The sequence below is a fragment of the Ascaphus truei genome, chromosome 4 (assembly GCF_040206685.1).
Source record: "Ascaphus truei isolate aAscTru1 chromosome 4, aAscTru1.hap1, whole genome shotgun sequence".
Classification (NCBI taxonomy): domain Eukaryota; kingdom Metazoa; phylum Chordata; class Amphibia; order Anura; family Ascaphidae; genus Ascaphus; species Ascaphus truei.
Window position 1 is genome coordinate 131,945,102 of NC_134486.1, and position 6,354 is coordinate 131,951,455.

Below are 6,354 nucleotides of genomic sequence, written 5' to 3' on the forward strand. Positions count from 1 at the left end.
TCTCCCCCTACACACACACACTCTCTCTCTCTCCCCCCTACACACACACACACTCTCTCTCTCTCCCCCCTACACACACACACACACACTCTCTCTCTCCCCCCTACACACACACACACTCCCCCCCCCCCCCTCTACACACCTTAGGATCGCTGTGGTCTCCCCCGGAGAGCGCCATATACCACGGAGAGAGGGAGAAGAGGCGGGGGGCAGGCTGGGTGTCGCCCTCGGCGGCTGTCGCTGCGGGTCACCGGGTGTCAGACACGCCGGGACATGGGGACGGCGGCAGCAGCCTCAGCTCAGTGGCTGTCGTGAGACCTTCCGGGACCTGGCGGAGCTGCTACGCGAGATCGGGAGTGAGTGGGGAGATTTGGCGTGTTGGGGGGAGATTGTGGTGAGGGGGGGAGGACCCTCTGACTCCGTGAAGATTAGCACAGCGGAAGATATTCAACACAGCAGCGCTGGGGTAAGGTAACAGGTAGCACAGCAAAGAGTCCGTCACAGGCACTGACTGCTAACACAAGCGGTTCTCCCCTGGCTGTTGGAGAGTGAGAGAACTGATTTGTGACGTCAGACGCCGATCGAATACGGAAGTGGAGAGCGAGGAACAGCTGTTTGGAGTCCTGTATACAGCGTCTGAATCCAGAGTGGTTGAATTGCTTTTATTTACCTTGGAGCATGTGAGTGTGTTGGAGCCTCCCTGCTCGCTTATATGTTATAATTAAATTGTGTTGCACTATTTTCTTTTTTCTTTACATATGCTGCCCATTTGAGATTCCTTGTGTTATTTCCACCTTGGAGAGGAAGTTCTTTGCGCTTTGTGTCCTCCCCCCAGAAGTTACTTATGAGAGATTGCGAAATCTCTCACACCAGCTGCATCTCCTCTTGGTGATATTTATTTGTTTCTATTTATTTATATATGTGTATTTAAGGTTTGCGCTCACTTTCCTTGCACCGGATCTCGCTCTCTGCTGACAGATCTCGCCAGCGGAGCCATTCTCGCCAGGGCTCGCCATCTCTCTGCCGGATTCCTCTCACAGATATGCGCACCTTCCTGCATACTGCGAGGGGAATCCGCCAAAAACATGGAGAGCTTTAAGTCTGGTGAATGGCCATTCTTGCAGTGTACTGCATAGGCCCCTAAGTTTTCACAGGGGTAACGGAGTATCCTGCATATGGCGAACATAAACGGCAATAATGTGGCAACTTTATTGCCGTTGCGGCTTTCATTAAAGTAGCTCTCTGCATAAGCCCCTGTGTGTTCAATTTAGTGCAGTGTAAGAACTGATCAAAATAGGTTCTGGTGAAAAATATTTTTCACCTTAACCCTTAATGCACCGGCAGGTGTAAACTATATTAAGATGAACACGATATCCCCTCATAACTAGCACCACAACTGGCAAAAGCAAATATTAGAGGCTATGTAATGTAAACAACAACCATTGTAAAAGATCTATAAAGTATTTGATCCAGTGTTGCACTCATATAAGATAGATCCCATAGAATAGGTATTAGTGAGTTCAATAGCAATTCATGGCTTCCAGCACACTGTAAGTATAAGTAAGTATAAATTATTTCTAACATAATCTACTTATAACGCGATGTGATTCTTTGGACCCCCAAGCACAGCGTTATAAGGGGGTTGAGCTGTAGTATGTCCAGATAGTAAGTTTAAATAACTTTCGACAGCAAACAATTATATATGCATGGAAGCAGCAAACGCTGAACACATGGCGGAGAGCCTCCTCTCCTGAACTCACGGACACCTGTAGCCAATGTGTTGTAGCGTGGTATGCAGCAACTGACAAGACGCAGGTTCCTCTAATCCTAAAGGCACGGAAGCAGGGCAGTCATACAAGGGCACCTCAGGAGACACACAAACTACCCCGATGTACGTTTCGCCATATATGAAGCTTTTTCTAGGGGTCTACCGGAATATGTTCTGTCAGGTATTTAAGGTGGATTGGCTAGAAATTGCACCAATCAGGAGCGAGTAGGAGGGGAAACACAGCAGCTGATCTGAAGTCTCCCGTAGTGTCTAATCACGGGAAAAAGACAAAATAAGCCATGAGCTCACGCATCATATGCGTAACCCATATACTCATTGAGTCCATAAGGTAAGTGTTCCTAATTGTATAATCCATCAGTATTCACACTTGAGTAAGGCATTCTCGAGATCACCACCTCTGATCCCAAGAGATACCTGATCAATAGCAAATGCCTTCAGGGTAGTGGGATCTGAGTTATGTTTGAGGTGAAAGAGTCTGGCAACCGATGTTAATTTACGTCCTGTGGCAAGATCTCGGGCAGAACTGTGAATGTTCCTAACATGTTCTAATATGCGGAAACGCAGTTCCCTTGTTGTCATCCCAATATAGATCTTGTCGCAGGAGCAAACAAGATAGTATACCACTTTGGTCTTAGGATTCAGGTGTTTCCCTCTCTATCGTTTACAGATTTGAATCTCAAAACAGAGTGGGAATATGCTTTAAATGTCCGCTCCTCTGAGCTTATGAAAATCTTGATAGAACACGACCACTAATTGGTATTAACACTAAGATTGATGCCATCAAATCTACACTGGATCCAACTAACAATATTCTGATTACCCAGTTGGAATTAAATCTTGTCAAATATGTGCAGGACCTGACAGTGTTTAAAAAGAACAATTTTCAATGTGATCTACAAGACTTTTGTTCCAAAACAAATGTATAAGTGGACTGACAGCAGAAGTGTTAACCAACGGAGGAAATTTATTAGAGTTCGATCTGATATTGAGAATATTATCTCTAGTTTCACACCCTCTGAGGTGGACTCTTCTGACAGGGGAACCCAGGTCTTCTAATGCAAGAGAATTTCCTACAGCCTCTTTTTTAGGAGGAAGCCAACAGCAGGCAGAGCACGGACGAGGAGGGGAGGAAAGAACATTGAGACAGAAATCAATGAGCATACAAAAAAAAACACCAGAAATCCAAACAATGGAAAAAGAACTAACAATAAATGTATAAAATATTATTTAAACTGATAATCAAATTTCTGTCTTAAAATATGGACTCTATCTCCTACTTATAGTACAGAATCATTCACTTGGATTAAAGATCTAAATTTATTTTGCAGGAAATTACTCCTGCATACATTTTATGCCAAGAGTCAGGACCCACTGGACACAGGAACAGCAGGAAATGTAGAGGTCCCATGGAATACACAAAAATTGGGAGTCCTGGGTGATTTGACAATGCATTTAGAAGATCAGTTATCTGATTTCCCTGTTACCAGTGCTTCTGTGGCTTTTCCTGTAGTTAAGAACAGGTCCGTGTTTTGTTCACCAGTTCAAACATATTCATAGGTCGAGGTCTTTTGTAATAGATTTGCAAGGGATTTCCAATCTATGCCCAAAATGTATGGCCCAATAACTTGACAAATGAAGAACAAATAGCCTTAGAGGAATTGCGCACTACGCCTAATGTACAAATCAAGCAATCGGATAAAGGTGGAAACATAGTCATCTGGCCTCAACAAATGTATGAAAAGGAAGCATTTTGCATTTAGTTTTGTTAAATAAATCATGACACTGTGTAATATGTCATGTGTTGTTCATCTGAGGTTGTATTTACCTAATTTGAAGACCTGCTAAGGAACAGATGATTATTATGTCCTGATATGTAAAACCATGGAATTCAAAAAGGGTGTACACTGGCGACACACTTTATTCAAGCTCGGCTAGTCCCACGAATTCGGGTATACCCGGGTGTATTGAGGTTTGTGACTGTTTTCTGCCCGAGTGCATTGAGGTATTTTCCAGGCAGGGATTGAAACATTTTATTCCCGCTGGCTGCAATACTGCACAGTATATATATATATATATATATATATATATATATATATATATATATACTGCATTACAATTCATGAATTTATGCCATCTGGTAGACACGCGAAGCTATGCAGCCTATTAAATCCTAATCATTATCATTTAACAGATCAGCCGCCCGTCAGCCAGGCATGAACCCAGGCTGGGAAGGCAAACGCAACGGGGCTTGTCAGAGGTGAGAAGCGGCGCATTCCAGGTATCTGCCAGGTACATACTGGGTATTTGCTCGAATAAAGTGTGTCGGTGCAGTACTTTCTTTTTCACCCAACTGTATATGACATTTTTTTTTTTACATAATTATGTTGCACTGCTTTTTTTTAGTCTGTTTTCCGGACCATTGGATTGTGTCATACTATATTACGAAATGATTACAGCTGTTTCCCTAGCCAATCACAAGCTTAGGATAGGTATGTACTCTGTGGATTAGTATTCCTTGATGAAGTGGCAGGTCACCACAAAACCCGTTGGATATATTTCTTTTTAATCCTGACACCCCTCTAGTTGAAGAGCTCATTGCTACATAACTGGTTGAAGCATATTTGTTCTTAAGCAAAGTACTGGCTATCAACCTAATACGGGACATTTGAGGGGCTTTTTTTTTTGAATAGCTGACATCACCATCAAGCAGGCCCCCCCATGGTGATAAACGGAGCCATCAGGTGCGCGGTCGTCATTCCCGGCTGCATTCGAGGTACTGTATGGCATCTTCTGCAGGTCCAGAGGTTATGTGTGTGACGGTAACGGGGTGCCAAGCCAGTAATAAAGGGGTCATCCCCATTAGGCACCCCCTTCAACCGTCTGGGAAGTGAGGGGTTAACCAGAAATGTACCTGTAATACATAGGTTCCCCTGCTTCACAACCAAAATGTATGTCCCTTTGGTTATCATGTCCTCACATTTAGAGTGATTACGTGTATTTTTATTCCCCTGCCTCAGTGCAAAGTGTATTCTCTTTGCTGGTTGTATGTATTGTTCCAATTATCAGTGTTTGTACCCCTACAGTGTATGCACAAACACCATACACTGGGATCAGGTCGGGTGGGAAAGGGTTAATTGTATTTACATGTTGATGGCCCTTTGTTCCCCTTCCCGCCTTTTCAGTCTCCATTTGCAGCCTGTGCCAAAGGTCGCCATTGGAGCTCCATGCAACCCTATGGAGATTTCACAGATTTGGGCCTGTTACCTGAGAAGACCAGCAGGTGGCGCCCGAGAGGACGAGCGGAATTCCTCCTTTGAAATGAATGGCGTAATGTATTTCAATGGGGATTCCTCGAGTCCGACCTCCAGGAACGAGCTGGCAGCCGGCAAAACAGCAAACCCCGAGAGCGGATACAATTTCAATAACGAAGCTTTGATCACTCAATTGGCGTGGGAACTTGGTCACGGCCAAGTTCAGTCATATTAAAATTGTATTTCCGGTCCTAGGGCAGCTAGCGGGTTAATTTTGCCTCTAGCTCAGGGTGACCCCCTTACTCGACCCGAGCAGGGTCCGACGGACAATGGCCCCGGGAAAGGGTCGCGGCCGCTATGAGGCTCACCCCATTGACCGCAATGGCGGAGAAAAGCAGCGTGGCTTTAAAACACTGTCAGAAAGTGTAAAAAGTGAAAACCCATATCTCCGGTTCTGTAAGGACTACTGGGATTTGGCCACCATGTAGTCACTGCTCCGGCATGATGCATGGCAAATTCCAGTCCTCTCCGATCAACAGAACGGAGTATGGGTAACTGTTTAAAATGTGATTCTGCCATTGACTTCAATGGCGGAGAAATGCAACTTCTGTAAATGTGCATATATTATCTCCGGTTCGGTGGGTCGTAGCGAGCTGAAACTTGGTCACCATGGAGAGTCCTCTCTGGCATGAGGGTCTGTCAATTTCTAGCCCGCTCGGCCCAGCCGAACGGATTATTTTAATATATATATGATTGTGGAAATATACTGTATTTGGTGCCAAGTATAAAGCCCGCGAAAGATCCTAGCCCCTGCAGTATGTTAATGATCAGGGGCCGACCGTATGTCTACACCAAGTCCCCTGATCAAAGGCTCCCCCACCCTGATTAAGTATGCTAGGGCAGAGAAGAGCAGGACATGGGTACTTGTACTAAGTGCCATACTTCACCCCCCTGGACAGAGTTTCCCGGCCCAAAACCCCAGAAGGTAGACTTTAAGTCGCCATCTGATTAGTGTGGGGAGCTGAAAATGGGTCTCTAGCCAGAGGGATGTGCGCATGTGCCAGCTACCTGGGGGCAGGTACCAAAGTGCTTCCCACGTTAGCTGGCAAAAGGTAATTGGGTGCAGGTAATTGTTAACCAATACCTGACACCCAATGTTAGGGTATAGGGCTTAAATCCCATATAAACGAGTGTAAGCTCTATGCCCAATGTTGTTTGTGTTGTTCGTGACTACATCTGAAAGATTCAAATAAACAGTAATGTGCTGCACACCATTAGATGTATGAACAAAAAGTATTATCGGTGCTGCTGGTT